Here is a 20,475-nt window from a genome sequence, read left to right on the forward strand (position 1 = left end):
TCTTTGTGTATTTGTTGATGCTTTACGTGGTCTAGTGGTTAGGATGTGGCGCTTTCACCGCTGCGGCCCGGGTTCGATCCCCGGTCAGGGAACCAACCCCGGCCACTCTTAGTGCCGGTCCCAAGCCTGGATAAATGGGGAGGATTGCGTAAGGAAGGGCATCCAGCGTAAAAACATGCGGATGATCCGCTGTGGCGACCCCTAATGGGAGAAGCCAAAAGAAAGTAAATTTGTTGATGCTTTACACATACAAGAACTGAACTTCACCTTCTTCTATAAAAACCTCTTGCTGTTTTGTTTTTCTGTATTTCTTCAGATGGATGTGCACAAAGGACTGTGTCAAAGGAAATGAACTTGTATTTTTAGAATGCTCTAAACAGGTATGAGACAGGTATGAGGTGTGAGGTATTATGGGAGTGTGAGTGTATTATAAACATTATAACATAAATACTTACCTCAACCCTATTGAACCCAAGTCCTCTTCACCTCACCTACATCAGTACCTGACTTTACTAAGACCCTTCTGTCTGAATGAGCACAAATCTAAACAAACACAATCCATAATCTAGTGGAACATCTTTCCAGAGAGGGAAGCTTATTATAAGAGCAAATGGAGACTGAATGTGGAATGGGATGTTCAAAAATCACATATAAATCTTATGGCCAGGGGTCCACAAACTTTTAGCAATATAGTGTATAGATTAAGCATATTCATATGTGGAATCTTGTTAAATTTGACATCACACTGCATTATTAATTCATCATTTATGGCATGTCTTTTTACTCAACTTCAAACAATCTGATCTTGCTTAAAATTACATCTGAGATATAGAAAGTAATGTGTATAGTAAGGTGTTTATGCATGTTAATGCATGCAGAGCTTTGTTTTAGTATTTGTACATTTACTGCATGTATTTGAACATTCTTAGGGGAACAAGTTGGTGTGGTGGGGATTGGCTGGACCTGGGAGAGTTTTTCTCTGTGTATGTGTGAGTGTATTTGAATTGTTTTGTCTATTTTGCTTTATGTACAGTAGTTTCTGTCTATTTGTTAAGGGCCCCCTTGAGAACTAGATGGTTCATCTGAAGTGGTTTATCCTTTCAATCAACTTACAGAAATATGAGCAAAATGAATCACCTTTTTGAATGAAAATAAAAGTGCATTACTGTGAGAGACGTGGGGGATGGCCTGAAGTACTTGGGTTGAGGCTGAAACCATAGATCTTAGGACTAAAGGAAATACATTGGCTAATAAAACAGATTCTGTCATAGAAGGTGTTTCATTTTATTAACTGTTTCCACATAAATAGCTCTGAGCTCTTTCCTGTTTGCAGTGGTGATGGACAGGTTGAAGGACAAGGTCAGACAGGAGTCTCCATGGACTATGTTGTTTGTGGAGGATATTGTGATTTGTGGTTGGAGTAGGGAGCAGGTGGAGAAGAGCCTGGAGAGGTGGAGGTGCACGCTGGAGAAAAGGGGAATGAAAGTCAGTAGGAGTAAGACAAAGTAGATGTGTGTGAATGAGAGGGAGGGCAGTGGAGTGGTGTGGTTGCAGGGAGAAGAGGTGGAGAAGGTGGGGGAAATATACAGTGAGGAAAATAAGTATTTGAACACCCTGCTATTTTGCAAGTTCTCCCACTTAGAAATCATGGAGGGGTCTGAAATTGTCATCATAGGTGCATGTCCTCTGTGAGAGACATAATCTAAAAAAAAAAATCCAGAAATCACAATGTATGATTTTTAAACTATTTATTTGTATGATACAGCTGCAAATAAGTATTTGAACACCTGAGAAAGTCAATGTTAATATTTGGTACAGTAGCATTTGTTTGACGTCAAACGTTTCCTGTAGGTTTTCACCAGGTTTGCACACACTGCAGGAGGGATTTTGGCCCACTCCTCCACACAGATCTTCTCTAGATCAGTCAGGTTTCTGGCCTGTCGCTGAGAAACACAGAGTTTGAGCTCCCTCCAAAGATTCTCTATTGGGTTTAGGTCTGGAGACTGGCTAGGCCACACCAGAACCTTGATATGTTTCCCACAGAGCCACTCCTTGGTTATCCTGGCTGTGTGCTTCAGGTCATTGTCATGTTGGAAGACCCAGCCTCGACCCATCTTCAATGCTCTAACTGAGGGAAGGAGGTTGTTCCCCAAAATCTCGCAATACACGGCCCCGGTCATCCTCTCCTTAATACAGTGCAGTCGCCCTGTCCCATGTGCAGAAAAACACCCCCAAAGCATGATGCTACCACCCCCATGCTTCACAGTAGGGATGGTGTTCTTGGGATGGTACTAATCATTCTTCTTTCTCCAAACACGTTTAGTGGAATTATGACCCAAAAGTTCTATTTTGGTCGCATCTGACCACATGACTTTCTCACATGACTCCTCTGGATCATCCAAATGGTCATTGGCAAACTTAAGACGTGCCTGGACATATGCTGGTTTAAGCAGGGGAACCTTCCGTGCCATGCATGATTTCAAACCATGACGTCTTAGTGTATTACCAACAGTAACCTTGGAAACGGTGGTCCCAGCTCTTTTCAGGTCATTGACCAGCTCCTCCCATGTAGTTCTGGGCTGATTTCTCACCTTCCTTAGGATCATTGAGACCCCACGAGGTGAGATCTTGCATGGAGCCCCAGTCCGAGGGAGATTGACAGTCATGTTAAGCTTCTTCCATTTTCTAATGATTGCTCCAACAGTGGACCTTTTTTCACCAAGCTGCTTGGCAATTTCCCCGTAGCCCTTTCCAGCCTTGTGGAGGTGTACAATTTTGTCTCTAGTGTCTTTGGACAGCTCTTTGGTCTTGGCCATGTTAGTAGTTGGATTCTTACTGATTGTATGGGGTGGACAGGGGTCTTTATGCAGCTAACGACCTCAAACAGGTGCATCTAATTTAGGATAATAAATGTAGTGGAGGTGGACATTTTAAAGGCAGACTAACAGGTCTTTAAGTGTCAGAATTCTAGCTGATAGACAGGTGTTCAAATACTTATTTGCAGCTGTATCATACAAATAAAAAGTATAAAAACCATATATTGTGATTTCTGGATTTTTTTTTTTTAGATTATGTCTCTCACAGTGGACATGCACCTACGATGACAATTTCAGACCCCTCCATGATTTCTAAGTGGGAGAACTTGCAAAATAGCAGGGTGTTCAAATACTTATTTTCCTCACTGTATATTAGTATTAAGATGGGCCTTATACTAGTTCTCTAAACACACATTTGTATGTTATCTGTTCAATGTCTATACAATCTTTATGATGTGAGCATGTAAGGTACACGGAATGTCTTTGTCTGGACTCACACATCTCTGGTTACTGTGTCTTCTTACTCAATCAGAATCAGTTTTAGCTCAGGGGTTTTACAGAGTCTACTGTGTGTATATATATATATATATATATATATATATATATATATATATATATATATATATATATATATATATATATATATATATATATACACACAAAGTGAGGACAATAAGTATTTGAACACCCTGCTATTTTGCAAGTTCTTCCACTTAGAAATCATGGAGGGGTCTGAAATTGTCATTGTAGGTGCATGTCCACTGTGAGAGACATAATCTAAAAAAAAAATCCAGAAATCACAACATATGAGTTTTAAACTATTTATTTGTATGATACAGCTGCAAATAAGTATTTGAACACCTGTCTATCAGCTAGAATTCTGACCCTCAAAGACCTGTTAGTCTGCCTTTAAAATGTCCACCTCCACTACATTTATTATCCTGAATTAGATGCACCAGTTTGAGGTCGTTAGCTGCATAAAGTCAGCTAACGACCTGTCCACCCCATACAATTAGTAAGAATCCAACTACTAACATGGCCAAGACCAAAGAGCTGTCCAAAGACACTAGAGACAAAATTGTACACCTCCACAAGGCTGGAAAGGGCTATGGGGAAATTGCCAAGCAGCTTGGTGAAAAAAGGTCTACTGTTGGAGCAATCATTAGAAAATGGAGGAAGCTAAACATGACTGTCAATCTCCCTCGTGGGGTCTCAATGATCCTAAGGAAGGTGAGAAATCAGCCCAGAACTACACGGGAGGAGCTGGTCAATGACCTGAAAAGAGCTGGGACCACCGTTTCCAAAGTTACTGTTGTTATACACTAAGACGTCATGGTTTGAAATCATGCATGGCACTGAAGGTTCCCCTGCTTAAACCAGCACATGTCCAGGCATGTCTTAAGTTTGTCAATGACCATTTGGATGATCCAGAGGAGTCATGGGGGAAAGTCATGTGGTCAGATGAGACCAAAATAGAACTTTTGGGTCATAATTCCACTAAACCTGTTTGGAGGAAGAAGAATAATAAGTACCATCCCAAGAACACCATCCCTACTGTGAAGCATGGGGGTGGTAGCATCATGCTTTGGGGGTGTCTTTCTGCACATGGGACAGGGCGACTGCACTGTATTAAGGAGAGGATGACCGGGGCCATGTTTTGCGAGATTTTGGGGAAGAAACTCCTTCCCTCAGTTAGAGCATTGAAGATGGGTCGAGGCCGGGTCTTCCAACATGACAATGACCCGAAGCACACAGCCAGGATAACCAAGGAGTGGCTCTGTAAGAAGCATATCAAGGTTCTGGCGTCGCCTAGCCAGTCTCCTGACCTAAACCCAATAGAGAATCTTTGGAGGGAGCTCAAACTCCGTGTTTCTCAGCGACAGGCCAGAAACCTGACTGATCTAGAGAAGATCTGTGTGGAGGAGTGGGCCAAAATCCCTCCTGCAGTGTGTGCAAACCTGGTGAAAAACTACAGGAAACGTTTGACCTCTGTAATTGCAAACAAAGGCTCCTGTACCAAATATTAACATTGACTTTCTCAGGTGTTCAAATACTTATTTGCAGCTGTATCATACAAATAAATAGTTTAAAAATCATACATTGTGATTTCTGGATTTTTTTTTTTTAGATTATGTCTCTCACAGTGGACATGCACCTACAATGACAATTTCAGACCCCTCCATGATTTCTAAAAAATTAGCACAGTGGTATAATGATCATACACGCACCTTAAAACAGACCACTCGAAAATTAGAACGGAAATGGCGTCAAACAAAATTACAAGTATTTCAAATAGCATGGAAGGAGAGCCTCCTAATTTATAGAAAATTTCTTAGTGCTGCTAGATCAGCATATTTCTCCACCCTCATAGAAAATAACAAGCATAATCCTAGATTTTTATTCAGCACGGTAGCAAAATTAACAGGGAATAAAAGCACTGCACTCACATGCACACCATTAATAGGTAGTAATGATTTAATGAACCTTTTTAATAATAAAATTGAAAACATCAGGCAAAAAATCCAAACGATTAATATAAATCCAAATTATTTTACAAGTAACCCTGTAGACAGCAGTGTAATTATAACAGACAATCAATTACAAAGTTTTACTCCTATTCACGAGAATGACTTAATTTCATTAATTTCCTCATCAAAATCATCAACCTGCATTCTCGATCCCTTGCCTACAAGTTTCTTTAAACAGATAGTTCCAGAGGTAATTGAACCTGCTTTAAAAATAATAAACTCTTCCATTAGCACTGGTTATGTACCAAAATCCTTCAAACTGGCAGTTATCCACCCCCTAATTAAGAAACCTGACCTTGACCCATGTCAGCTGTCCAACTACAGACCAATATCAAATCTCCCCTTCATAGCCAAAATGTTGGAAAAGGTTGTAGCACAGCAGTTATGCTCACACCTACTTATGAATAACATTTTTGAAATGTATCAGTCAGGAGTTTGGCCTCATCATAGCACACAGACGGTGCTAGTTAAGGTGGTAAATGACCTGTTATTGGCCTTTGATCAGGGTTTTGTCTCTTTACTTGTTTTGCTCGACCTTAGTGCAGCTTTTGACACCATTGATCACACTATACTACTTGCTAGACTTGAGAACGTTGTTGGAATAAAAGGGAACAGCTCTCTCTTGGCTCAGGTCTTATTTGACTGATCCCTATCAGTTTGTTGATGTAAATGGTGAGTTCTCCACACTCTATGAGGTAAAGTTTGGTGTTCCTCAAGGATCTGTCTTAGGCCCACTGCTTTTCTCTTTATATATGCTGCCTCTTGGTGAAATCATTCATAAACATGGGATTCGCTTCCATTGCTATGCTGATGACACACAGCTGTATATTTCAGCAAAGCCAGATGAGAGAGATCAGTTTAACAATGTTGAGAAGTGTGTAAAGGACATTAGACAGTGGATGCTTAATAACTTTCTTCTGCTCAACTCAGATAAGACGGAAGTACTTTTACTAGGACCACATGCAGCTAGAAGTAAACTTTCCGATTACGTAGCATCTCTGGATGGTGTTTCTGTTTCAGCATGTACGGCTGTCAAAGACCTTGGTGTGATTATTGACTTGAGTCTTTCCTTTGAGTCTCACGTGAATAATATTACCAGGATCGCCTTCTTTCACCTTAGAAATATTGCTAAAATTAGAAATATGATGTCGTTACAGGATGCAGAAAAACTAGTTCATGCTTTTGTTACATCTAGATTAGACTACTGTAACGCTTTACTGTCCGAGTAAGTGCATAAATAAGCTTCAGTTAGTTCAGAATGCAGCAGCAAGAGTCCTCACTAGATCTAGGAAATATGACCACATCACCCCTGTTTTAATCAGTCTACACTGGCTTCCACTCAAATCTCGCATTGATTATAAAATATCACTACTGACGTATAAAGCACTTAACGGTCTCGCACCGCAGTATCTGACTGAACTTCTCTACCAGTATGATCCTCCACGCCTACTTAGATCAAAAGGTGCTGGCTATCTGTTGGTTGCTCAAATAATGAAGACTACAGCAGGGGCAGATCTTTTTCTTATAAAGCCCCACAGTTATGGAACAACTTTCCAATCAGTGTTCGGGACTCAGACACAGTCTCAGTGTTCAAGTCGAGGTTGAAAACGTATTTATTTAGTCAAGCCTTTTATCAGTAGATTTTTCTCAGGTAAAGGAGCAGATCTGGAGGGAACATGGATATAGAGTGTTTGGTGAACACTCTATATTTGTATGCTGTCGTCCCCTCACATTCACACGTTCACTCGGGTTTGTTGACGGTGGTGTGGTGGGTCGTCTCTTATCCCAGAGATCCCTCATGTCTGTGTTACCTTCTGGTTCTCCCTTTTAGTTATGCTGCCATAGCGAGCCTTGCCGGAGTCCAAACTGCACAGTAACATTAACTTTCATACACCAATAGGGACACCTAATAATCCATATCCTTATCTTCCCGTCACCCTCTCTCTCTCTCTCTCTCTCTCTCTCTCTCTCTCTCTCTCTCTCTCTCAGTCGAGTTAAACATGCTCCTGAGGCTCCAGTGACCACTGATGGCCTGCACCCCAGCAGAGTTGGAGCAGCAGTGCTATCAGATAACATCTCTAGGATACTACACACCATCTGACTGGTAAGACATCAAGAAATCTTCAACTATAAGAACACGCATACTACAGACCAAATAGTTACAAGTTCACACACAGCCCAGTTTATAGAAACCATATCTATTCCTCGGGTAGTAAAACCAAGAATTACATACACAAGATCCAGAAATAATCTTATTGCAGTTAAAACTGAAAAATGCCAGATAAACAAACACAACAAAGTTCTAAAGTTCGGTCTTTTAAACATTAGATCACTTGCACCCAAAGCACTGATTGTAAATGAGATGATCATAGAGAATAATCTCGATGCACTCTGTCTCACTGAGACCTGGATTAAACCAGGTGATTATATGGGTCTAAACGAGTCTACACCGTCAGGATATGTTTATAAGCATGAGCCCCGTCAGACTGGTCGTGGGGGGGGTGTAGGAACCATTTATAGTGCTTCTCTTAATGTTAGTCAGAGATTAGGATTCAGCTTTAAATCATTTGAAGTGCTCGTTCTTAAAATTGCACTTTCAGAGATGCATAGAAAACTCGCTCTGGTCACCGTGTACAGACCCCCAGGACCCTACGCTGATTTTCTTCATGAGTTTGCTTGTTTTCTCTCAGACCTCCTGATCAGCTTTGATAAAGTGCTGCTTGTAGGAGATTTTAATATTCATGTAGATGATGAAAACGATGCCCTAGGATTATCATTTGTCGATTTACTAAACTCTTTTGGAGTTAAACAAAACGTCACCAGACCAACCCACCGTTTTAACCACACACTAGACTTAATAATATCCCACGGAGCAGACGTCACTGATATAAATATTTTACCTCAGAATGATGACATCACAGACCATTATCTCCTACTGTACACACTACCGGTAGAGCAGATTAACCGTGTTTCACCACGGTATCGACTTGGTAGGACTATTATTCCAACCACTAAGGACAGATTCATAAATAACCTGCCTGATTTATCTCAGTTTCACATTAAACCCATAAATGCTGATCATCTTGATGAGATGGCGAACAACATAGACCTTATCCTCACTAGCACTTTAGACACTGTTGCCCCCATCTGGTTAAAAAAGGTTCGAGAACAAGCAACTGCACCTTGGTATAATAGTCATACGCATGCCCTAAAGAGAACAACACGTAATCTGGAGAGAAAATGGAGGAAAACTAAATTGGAGGTATTTAGAATTGCGTATAAAGACAGTATGCTTAGCTACAGACAGGCGCTAAAAGCTGCTAGAGCTAAACACCTGAGCAAACTCATAGAAAATAACAAAAACAATCCCAGGTTCCTTTTCAGTACAGTCGCTAAATTAACAACAAATCAGGGATCTGAAAAATGTGTTCCATCACAGTTTAGTAGTGAAGACTTTATGAATTTCTTCACTGAAAAAATAGATAACATTCGAAAAACAATTGTGGCAGTTCAACCTCTGACAGCATCTCCTGACACAATCGTACTTACAACCCCACAACTACACTGTTTTACATGTATAGGACAGGAAGAGCTGTATGATGCTATTATGAAAGCTAAATCAACAACATGTCAGTTAGATCCAATTCCCACTAAACTACTGAAGGAAGTGTTATATACAGCTGGTGAGCCTCTTTTAAATATTATTAACTCCTCACTATCGTTAGGTCATGTCCCTAAATCCCTCAAGTTAGCAGTTATTAAGCCCCTCAAAAAAAAACCTAATCTGGATCCAAACACGCTATCGAATTACAGACCAATTTCAAATCTCCCATTTATGTCTAAGATTTTAGAAAAGATTGTCGCTGCCCAGTTATGTAACCACTTGCAGGAGAACAATATCTTTGAAGAGTTTCAGTCAGGTTTTAGGCCCCATCATAGCACAGAAACTGCTCTAGTTAAAATCACTAACGACCTGTTTTTAGCTTCAGACCAAGGCTACATCTCCCTATTAGTTTTACTAGATCTTAGTGCTGCGTTCGACACTATAGATCATGATCTTCTCCTCGATCGCTTACAGAATTACATCGGTATTCAGGGACAGGCATTAAGCTGGTTTAAATCCTACCTGTCCAATCGTTACCATTTCGTAGATTTAAATGGAGAGCTATCCAGGATAATGCTAGTAAATTATGGCGTGCCACAAGGGTCAGTTCTGGGACCCCTGCTTTTTACAATATACATGCTTCCATTAGGAAATATTATTAGAAGGCATAGAATTAGCTTCCATTGTTATGCTGATGATACCCAGCTATATATTTCATCCAAACCAGGCGATACAGCTCAATTAGCTCGCATAACTGAGTGTGTTGAAGAAATAAGAGATTGGATGACCCATAACTTTCTGCTATTAAATCCTGATAAAACGGAGATTTTGCTCATCGGCCCAAAAAATAGTACACAGAAGCTCCAGCATCTCAGCCTGCATTTAGACGGTTGTTCTGTAACTACTAGTTCAACGGTAAAAGACCTGGGAGTTATTTTAGACAGCAACTTATCTTTTAAAAATCACATCAATCAAGTTACAAAAACAGCCTTCTTTCACCTTAGAAATATTTCTAAGCTAAGAAATATGTTATCTATATCTGATGCAGAGAAGCTCGTCCATGCGTTTATGACCTCTAGAATAGACTACTGTAATGCATTACTAGGTGGATGTCCTGCATCATTAATAAACAAGCTTCAGTTAGTTCAGAATGCCGCAGCAAGAGTTCTTACTAGGTCAAGAAAATACGATCATATAACCCCAATCTTATCGTCCCTACATTGGCTTCCTCGTCCCTACATTGGCTTCCTATTAAGTTTCGAATAGACTACAAACTACTGCTACTCACTTATAAAGCACTAAATGGTTTGGCTCCCATGTATCTATCCAGTCTCTTAACACGCTACAATCCGTCACGCTCCCTGAGATCTCAAAACTCTGGGCTTCTAGTAGTTCCTAGAATAGCAAAGTCCACTAAAGGCGGTAGAGCATTTTCACATTTAGCTCCTAAACTCTGGAATAGTCTTCCTGACAGTGTTCGGGGTTCAGATACACTCTCCCAGTTTAAGTGTAGATTAAAAACATATCTTTTTAGCAAAGCCTACACATAACACACATCACGCACATCACATCACAACCTTGTGCTCCAGAACATCTGATCACATGCACATTATCAACTTGTGCTGTTAATATCATGAACAGCAGCTACGCTAATTCCTCTCCACTGCTTCTCTTTCTCTCCCCATCCCGAGGCTTCCTGAGGTTTGGCCAGCTCCAGTCACGTCCCACCTCGTGAAGATTATGGACCTATGGATGATCATGGAGAAGTAGATGCCGAGTGTTTAAAGGCCCTGGCATGGAGAAGCTGATGCTGGATCTATGATGATCACAAATTGTTCTGTATTGTTGAAAGATTTATGACCAAACTTTTGATGTCACCCATATGAGGATGGGTTCCCCTTTGAGTCTGGTTCCTCTCAAGGTTTCTTCCTCATATCATCTAAGGGAGTTTTTCCTTGCCACTGTCGCCACGGCTGCTCATCAGGGACAAACGCACACCATTCACCTTCACTGTTGTTTTCTGTAAAGCTGCTTTGAGACAATGTCTGTTGTGAAAAGCGCTATACAAATAAACTTGACTTGACTTGACTTGACTGTTCCTGCCCCTCTCCCCTTTGTGGAACTTCACACTTCTGTGCAGCTTGGGACAGTCTCTCATCAACACCTTGGGTGGTTCCATGTAATTCCGGAGTAGAACGGGTGCTTTGAGGATGGATTGGACTGTAGTTGGTGTCGGCGGTCTGCTTCAAATGGACATTTGGTGCAACCCAGATGAGGATAGGTTCCCTTTTGAGTCTGGTTCCTCTCAAGGTTTCTTCCTTATGCCATCTCGGGGAGTTTTTCCTTGCCACAGTTGCTCATCAGGGACAAACATACTTACAAAGAACATATTTACGTTTAATCAACACATTATCTGTGTAAAGCTGCTTTGAGACAATGTTCATTGTTAAAAGCGCTATACAAATAAAAATGAATTGAATACTTGCATAATCGTGAAGTTAGTGCACAAGAGGCAGTGTATAGGTTGACAAATATGCATTTAAAGGAGTGTTCCAGAAATGTTCAGTTTATTCCCACAGGTGATTCAGTTCGTATGAGTTTACCATTGCAAGTTCTACAAAACAAGTTGCAGTCGCAAACTTTAAGAAGTGAAGAGATGTGGATGAAAAGTTTGGTTGATCGTTACAAGAATAGACCACGTCAGAGTGTTTTTGACGATATGTGCTTATGTGAGTATCGTATTACATCTAAAGGTCAGTCTCCCAATGAAATGACATTAGATAATAATCTTGGTTTCATTGTTACAAAAAACACATTCAGCCTGCAGTTGTTCGTGATGCACGATTTTCAGTGACTAAGAGTCCTGAAAAGTTTTACCAAAGTATACTGCAATTGTTTTCTCCTTATCGTGCAGATACGGAACTAAAACCAGAGGGATATACTACTTATGAACACTTTTATAAAGAAGGTGTTTAGGTAATGGATTAGTAAAATTGGTTTAAAATGTAGTCAATAAAAACAGAGCATTATTTGAAAAGGATGCAGACGTTTTGGATACCGCACACAATACTGTTAATACTGAGGGCATATTAGAAAGTGCATGGTGTTCCCTTTGTCCTGAGCAGCAAGTTGATCATTTAGAATGTAAACAGGTTAGACGTGAGATTGTCCAAGAAGAAGAAGAAGATGATAATGAAAGTATTCCAGATTTGACTGATAAAAACGTTCAAGTTACAAAAGTTACACAGTTACACAAAAAATTGTTTAAGTCGTGTTAAAGGGTTAAGTATAATTTGTTCCCTAAACAAAACCCAGATGGCTGTTTTTAATAAAATAAGGCAGTGGTGTTTGGGTAAAATTAGAGGAGAAAACACAAAACCTTTTTATTTGTTTATTACTGGTGGTGCAGGAACAGGCAAAAGTCATTTAATTGAAGCCATAAAATGAGTCATCATGACTATTGTCTCAGATTTCTTTGAATCCAGATGATATTTGTGTTGCTTTAACAGCACCAACAGGCATTGCAGCATACAATTTAAAGGCTGCAACAATATTTAGTATTGGCACAAATGTAAAATTGCCATACACACCATTGGGTGAGGACAAATTAAATTCTTTGCGAGCAAAATTCCATGGTCTTCAAATACTAATAGACGAAATATCTATGGTTGATCATAAATTATTGGCATATATACATGGAAGATTGCGTGAAATTAAACAGAGTGGAGATTTGTCTGCTTTTGGTAATGTGAGTGTAATTACTGTTGAGGACTTTTTCCAATTGCCTCCTGTGAAGGGAAAACCATTGTATGTGGATGTACCTGAAATGAGTTTATGGAGTTGTTTTAGTGTTGTTGAACTCACACAGGTTGTTAGACAAAAGGACAGTAATTTTGCTGAAATGTTAAACAGGTAAAGGCAAAGAAGCAAAATAACTGCACTAAACAAAGATGATGTAATCATATCAAGTTGTGACAAGGTTAAGGAAGATAATGTATCTTTACACATTTATGCTACAAATGATCAAGTGCATATGCACAACTTGAAGCAGGTGATAAAAATGTGCCCGGAAATTGAAACGATAGAGGCAGAGGATTATGCACGGAGTAAAAAAAAACAGGCAAAATAGAATTAATAGCTGGTCATCATGTAAAGGTTCATAACACATGTTTGCCAGAAAAGTTACTTTTAGGCAGAGATGCACGTGTTATGTTAATTAAAAACATAGATGTTGATGATGGATTAGTTATTGGTGTTTGTGGTGTAGTTACTCATATCGTACGTTCATCTAAAGAGAAGTTACCTGAAACTGTATACGTTCAGTTTGATGATAGTCATGTGGGATTGAAAAGACAAAAACAATGTTCATTTGAGGCAGCAAAATTGCTCCATTCTACACCTATGATACTGCTGTCGTTAGTTTAAAGTGTTTGCACCTGGTCAGGCTTATGTAGCTTTGAGCCGGGTAAGGAGTTTGTCAGGGTTAACAATTAAAGACTTTAGTGAAAAGGCCATTTTCTGTAATGATCAGATTTGTGAAGCTCTTCAAGAAATGCCATCTTTTATGGCACATGATGAATCATTGGTGACAGTACAAGATAGTTCCTTTTCTGTGTTTATACTGAATGTACAGAGTTTGCATTGCCATAAAGAGGATTTAAAATGTGTCTAGTCAACATTTACAACCAACATGTATTGCTGTAACTGAAACATGGCTGCCAGAACACTATCTACCAGAAAGTGTACATTTAGAAATCTACAACTTTGTGGGTATTCCTCGTTGTGTTGCATACACAAGTATATGTCCTCCTTTCAATGATTTGTAACTACAACAACACGGTGGAGTTGGAGTTTAGACAACATGTGGAGTGCCAAACACTATTATAACAATTCCAAATCTTAATTTACAATGCCTGTTGACACATTTTCCTGAAAATGATATTTTGCTTGGTGTTATTTATAGACCACAAACATACCCTTTGTGTAGTTTTAAAGAAAATATGGGCAGGTTAATAAATCAGCTGCCTTTAATTTCAAATAACATTGTGCTTGTGGGAGACTTTAATAATGATGCATTAAAGTCTAATTCTGTGTGCTCTTTTATGGCAGATAGGGGTTTTATTCAACATGTTACGGAACCTACAACAGAAAAAGGAACATTAATTGATCATGTGTACATAAAATGTATGACAAATTTCTCAGTACACACAGATATTGTGCCAGTGTACTTTAGCACACACGAGGGAATTTTCTGCTCTTTTAAACTTTCAATTCAAATGGTCTCTGATTCTCTGTTGAAAGTCAAATAGTATACTTTACTAGAAAAATGCTAGTATGTTTACTTAAATCTGACTAAAATATTGAGTTTACTAAAATAGTTAATTATTGGTAAAATGTTAAAATAAATATTTGAGATTACAAATAAATATTAAGTAATATTACTCGAAATGTTTGAGACATTTCATTGGGCATGCGCAATGAAGCACAACTCCCCTCCCCCACACTTTGCTGAAGCTCATGGACTGAAGACGGTTTGAGCATCTACTGATTAAGGTATTAATTAAGGCATATTTTTGTTTCCTTGTTTTAGTTATAATCATGATGTTTACTTGAATTAATATTACTTTGCTGAACATGTTAGGAACTTTTAATCTTGTCTTTACATAAACATCTTTTGGACCGTTTGTAGCTTTAAACACCTCGTGTTGGAAACCAACATCTAAAATGTCATTTTGCACTTTAGATCTGTAAATTCGGATTGCTGGTTAATTATTTAGAAATGCTAATGCTAGGAAGAAAAAACATTTGCGAGATGTTGGAAGGAAGGAAGGAAGGAAGGAAGGAAGGAAGGAAGGAAGGAAGGAAGGAAGGAAGGAAGGAAGGAAGGAAGGAAGGAAGGAAGGAAGGAAGGAAGGAAGGAAGGAAGGAAGGAAGGAAGGAAGGAAGGAAGGAAGGAAGGAAGGAAGGAAGGAAGGAAGGAAGGAAGGAAGGAAGGAAGGAAGGAAGGAAGGAAGGAAGGAAGGAAGGAAGGAAGGAAGGAAGGAAGGAAGGAAGGAAGGAAGGAAGGAAGGAAGGAAGGAAGGAAGGAAGGAAGGAAGGAAGGAAGGAAGGAAGGAAGGAAGGAAGGAAGGAAGGAAGGAAGGAAGGAAGGAAGGAAGGAAGGAAGGAAGGAAGGAAGGAAGGAAGGAAGGAAGGAAGGAAGGAAGGAAGGAAGGAAGGAAGGAAGGAAGGAAGGAAGGAAGGAAGGAAGGAAGGAAGGAAGGAAGGAAGGAAGGAAGGAAGGAAGGAAGGAAGGAAGGAAGGAAGGAAGGAAGGAAGGAAGGAAGGAAGGAAGGAAGGAAGGAAGGAAGGAAGGAAGGAAGGAAGGAAGGAAGGAAGGAAGGAAGGAAGGAAGGAAGGAAGGAAGGAAGGAAGGAAGGAAAAAAACTCCAGAAGAAAAAAAAAACTGTCTTAAACCGAGGGCGCAAGTTTTGACTGAATACACCATCAAACTGTAACCAACTCGCGAAAATACAAAAGTAACGTCTGAATGTCACCAGCGCGTGCACTGCGCATGCATCTTTTAAAAGACAGCGTTGAAGTGTATTTACTGAATAGTACAGATTCAAGCTGCGTGTTTTAGTTTTAAAGAAATAGTTCACCAAACATTTTTCCCATGACTTTCATGATAATTTGCATGATAATTAGATTTTTTTCAATAGTTAATACCAATAGTATTGTTCATTGTTAAAGTTGTGGATTAATTCAGTTTATTGGTAAAAATGTAATGCTAAATGAGCATGTGAACTTCATTGCAAGTTACTCTCCCTTTACCTTGCCTTTAACTTAAGTAATTCATTTTTTTTTTTCTTTTTAGGTTTCCTGTTGATTGCCTTCTGCCATGCAGTGGAATTGTAAGTTTTGCTTCTTTACATCTGAAACTAGGGCACAACTTCTTAAGCACCATCACATAAACCATACTCGAATCGTTCCAATACCATGCCTCCACTCAGATTGCCTGTGTACTTTTAAGTCATTTAATGCACTGTAAGTACATCTTTCAAAAATCCATCCCCCACAAAGAAGTATGTTATCAGGGAGGTCTAGTAATGGTGTAGTATGTTACAAATGCCATGTTTGTGATTTAGTGGAGCTATGCAGTGAATCTAATTATTTTGTCCATTTGCATACTCATTTGAGGAATAATGAAAAAGTGCAGTGTCCTTTTAAAGACTGTTCATTTGAGACAAATGTTTATTCCACATTTAACACCCATAAAAGTGAGACACATCACCAACACCAATGCCCTGAACATTTGAAGTTGGGAATTGTTTCAAATACTCATTGAAGCTACACAGAAGAAGGTTCAACTCCCCCTGTTGCTGACAGCTCAGACAGTGAAGATGGCAAACTACAAAGCTGCGTAAATGTGGCTGTAGTGATGTTGCTGTCAAGGGAAAGAAGTGCAACAGACAACGTGCAGAAGAAAGGCATAGACAGTTTGAATTAAATTTCTTGCCAAATTTTTCTAATGGGGAAAATGAAGAAAGTCAAGAACGCCCAAGAGTAGAACTTGTAGAAGAAATGAAAAAAAGGACCTGAAACATGAGCCTGATTGGCCAGAAGATGCATTTGCCTTGAGAAGGAAGGAAATCATTTATTCTGAATCTCCTATTTGTGAGATCCTGGAAAAGTGCCCTGCACTATTCACCGAAAGCCATGTATTCTCTTTACGATCTAAACATCTTATTTTATTGTAAATAAATACTTTGTGTTTGTTCTCAGATCTTTGCAGAATTTAATCGCATATCTGGAAAAAATCTGAGATCCGAGTTCTATAAAGCATTGGACAAACACTCTACACGTTTGATTGAAATTTTCAGGAAAAAAGGAGGAAACCAAGGAAGAATGCTTGATGCATTTCTGCATCAAGTTGATTTAAAGGTAAACATTTTATGTAGTTGTCTTTATTGTATAGTCTGTGTATGATCGTTAACAGTGTTGTGCTCGTTACTAAAAAATAGTAACTAGTTACAGTTACTCGTTACTTCATTCAAAAAGTAACTCCGTTACTTTGTTGATTACTTTCACCAACAAGTAACGGGTTACTGTTAAAAGTAACTTTTTAGTAACTTTTTTAAAGAACGTTCTTTAATGTTCCCATTAATGCCCTTTTATGTGTTATGATCTATACAAACACAAAACTGACTTAAACTCAAAGTAATTTTTAAACACTAGTCAGACCAGCAGCACAAACTGAATATATCACAAGGATTTCTGAAATAAAGAACAAAACAAGCTGAATAATATATTCACAATCAAACACTAAAGTGGCTTCTGCTGTTGTGTTGAGCTCTTAAACATGTTCCTTTCACAGCTGAAGTATGAAAACAGAACACCGGGTTAGCTTCTAGCTTCTAGTTTCGTCAAGGTATGTAGATTCTGAAGGAGCTTTGGCAGATTGTAGTTGCTGTTTATCGCAGTAGATACGAGCTTCGAACCAGAAAGACACAGCTTACATTTGACAGTTTTTGTCTTTATACTCAACTAAAGTGAAATAATGAGCATATTTCCACTTTGAGAAACTCGTCTTGCTCTCGCCTCGACTCGCCATTACTGCCGCACAGACCTGAATAAACAGAGACACGCCCACAGCGCGTCTTCTTCGTGTTTACAGTGGTTTATCCACCAATCCTACAATGCGTCTTCTTGCTGTTTACAGTGGTTTATCCACCAATCCTACAATGCGTCTTCTTCCTGTTTACAGTGGTTTATCCACCAATCCTACAATGCGTCTTCTTCCTGTTTACAGTGGTTTATCCACCAATCCTACAATGCGTCTTCTTCCTGTTTACAGTGGTTTATCCACCAATCCTACAATGCGTCTTCTTCGTGTTTACAGAGGTTCATCCACCAATCCTACAATGCGTCTTCTTGCTGTTTAGGTGGATTATCCACCAATCCTACAATGCGTCACTGCGGTAAGCAGGTTAGGCTGTAGTCTACACTTCAGCCCAAATTAATTTATTTAAAAAAGTAACGAGTAACGCACCATACGGTAACGGAGTTACTTTATTTTTAAAAGTAACGCGTTACAGTATTAGTTACTGTCAAAAGTAACGCATTACCGGTAATGCATTACTGCCCAACACTGATCGTTAACCTCATTTCTCTGTTTTTCATAGTCATCTGATGTAACTTGTGTGCGCACCGCAGTACTTCATGGCGGGAATGATTCTGTGGAATTTTTCAGGACATGCTTTGTAAGTAATGTTGGTGTTTACTTCTTTGTTATTTGTGCTAATGCTAAATTGTGTATTAGGGTCTATTAGAATATAGATCAGATGAAGAGTACACAGTAGTTATTTGTCTCTCGCATCTCAGCGATCACTTTCAATGTCCAGAAATGTAGGGAAGACATTACTAAAATAGTCTGTGTGATCATATTCATTCAAATGTAATTTGATGAAGTGACAGTAATACTAACAGTGGAGGCTAACACAGAAGAGGATAAATTGTTAAATAAAGTTTGTTTTTTTGCAAGCAAAGTATTCCTGTGACTTCAAGATTACATTTGAACAACTATGATCACATGGCCTGTTATAGCAATGTCTTTACCATCTTTCTGGATGTTCAAAGTGAAAATGATGATGTTCAAAACTGGCCAGGGAAGCTCAAGATTTCATAATTGGTATCTTGTGTAAAACAATATAAAGGTAATTAATTCCAAAATGTATGTTTTACAATCAACTTTCCCTTTAAAACAAGATCACAATGCTTCATGTGTATTATTATAAATCATGCATAATTATTATTTAAGCTAATGTTTTGCATACCGTATGATACAGTTCTATATATTTGTGATTTTGTGTAAAGTAAGTCTTTCGGTGAATTAACTTGTGACCTTTGCTTGCTGTACGATTCATAAAAAAATAAATAAAAAAAACACAATTACATAAAAATTCCTTTATTTTGGTCTTTGGTTCAAATTCTGGATTTGCTTCAGAACGGATCAGGTGTTAGCTACAGCATATGCTAGCTAGCTACCGAGTTATAGCCCTTGTGTAAATTAAAATTCTTTATTTTGTGGTAAAATGCATTTCCCCGCGTATAAAAGCGGGCGTGCACCGAATAATTAATTTTTTTAATTCCTTCCAGTCAAAACAATGTCTGGAAGGTTGGGAGGTCAAAGTGCGCTCGTGCCTGTCTGTGCTGTGACTGATTTAGAATGTGCAGATGTGTATAGTTTCACCTCTAATATTTTTTTATTCAAAATTAAAGTATACGGTATATCAAAATTGCACAAAAAGTTTATGTTTATGTTTATGTTTATGAATGAATTAACGTAGAGCGCACGCCACACTTGTACACGCTAATACACAAACACACACCATTGGAAGATAGTCAAATATTACAGGGAATTGAGCTTGTTTTCTTTCTTTTCTATTTTCTTTTTTTTTTTTTTTTTTTTTTTTTTTTTTTTTTTTTTTTTTTTTACTTTTTCAGATCACTGATACTTGCGACTGAGACATTTGAGGTAATTTCCCAATTTAAATCTTCTCAAGGCTCAAATGTCAGTGCTTAAGTTCTGGTCAATTAGTAAAAACTGATCACCTTTTAAGTATAAACATAAAACTTTATCCTGTTTTGAGTAACAGAAATGATATCAAGTTTATTTTATCTGATGTTCAGTATCTTTGATTCTGTTTTAGATTGCAGCTCCTTGGTGATTCCAGCAGACCTCTTCAGGTAAATTATTGTTTCTTCATTTTTGTGTCACTGGTATAAATGGCCAGAGAAGCTGCTTTTGATGTTAAAACATTTATGCCATGATTTGTAACTAATATTAAATTTTTTTTAATTTGCAGACTCTTCTTGGATAAAGACCCCAGCAGATCTCATACAGAGAAATTCATCGTTTTTGTTATACAGTTTTATTGCATTTTATTACTTAGGTTTTAGCTCCATTTACTGTAGTCTAGATTAGTGATTTTAGATTTTTCTGTAGGTAAATTTTAGAATAGTTATTTAGATTAGATTAGTGTAGGTTAGGTTTATTATATATTGTAGGTCATATTACCAGCAGATTGTTTCCATTGTTGTGACTAATTGTTTTCTTTTAGCTGTTTAGAATTTTTTTCAGGTTTCATCCACTTACACCGGAAAGCGAATTTTGAAGTATGTGTCTTAAGAGATTAACCAACCATGGTTAAGGTACTAATGCAACATTTTCAAATTGTGTTAAAAGGGTAACAGAAATATAATTACACTTAACTGAAATAACATTGGAGAAAAAAAATCATGTGTTATCAGAAGGATGATGGAGAAAGACGGATGGATCAACAATCCCCAGCAACACTGAGGACAGTAGTGTTTGCTCCCACATCGAACAGGGACGTGTTCACAGCAAATATATGCCATAAAAAACACCACATAACTGCTATTGTTTACATTGTTCATGATTAACAGTGTAATTGTCTTGGCTGAAAGGTAATACAGTTCTAGTTAATGAGTGAAAACATAGTTCACTCTCAGTTGTTGCATTTGA

The 20,475-nt window shown here is 38.5% G+C and overlaps 1 protein-coding gene and 1 long non-coding RNA gene across 2 annotated transcripts in view; one reads left to right on the forward strand and one right to left on the reverse strand.

Annotated features, from left to right (window-relative positions):
* LOC310738274 (uncharacterized protein) overlaps nucleotides 1-20,475 on the reverse strand; it is a 259,060-nt gene that overhangs the window by 201,778 nt on the left and 36,807 nt on the right.
* Nucleotides 15,758-18,154, forward strand: LOC310738304. Its single transcript, XR_014537022.1, has 3 exons — nucleotides 15,758-15,841; nucleotides 16,811-16,871; nucleotides 18,113-18,154. It is a non-coding gene; the product is annotated as an uncharacterized lncRNA (long non-coding RNA).

The sequence above is a fragment of the Silurus aristotelis genome (assembly GCF_946808225.1).
Source record: "Silurus aristotelis genome assembly, chromosome: 15".
Classification (NCBI taxonomy): Eukaryota; Metazoa; Chordata; class Actinopteri; order Siluriformes; family Siluridae; genus Silurus; species Silurus aristotelis.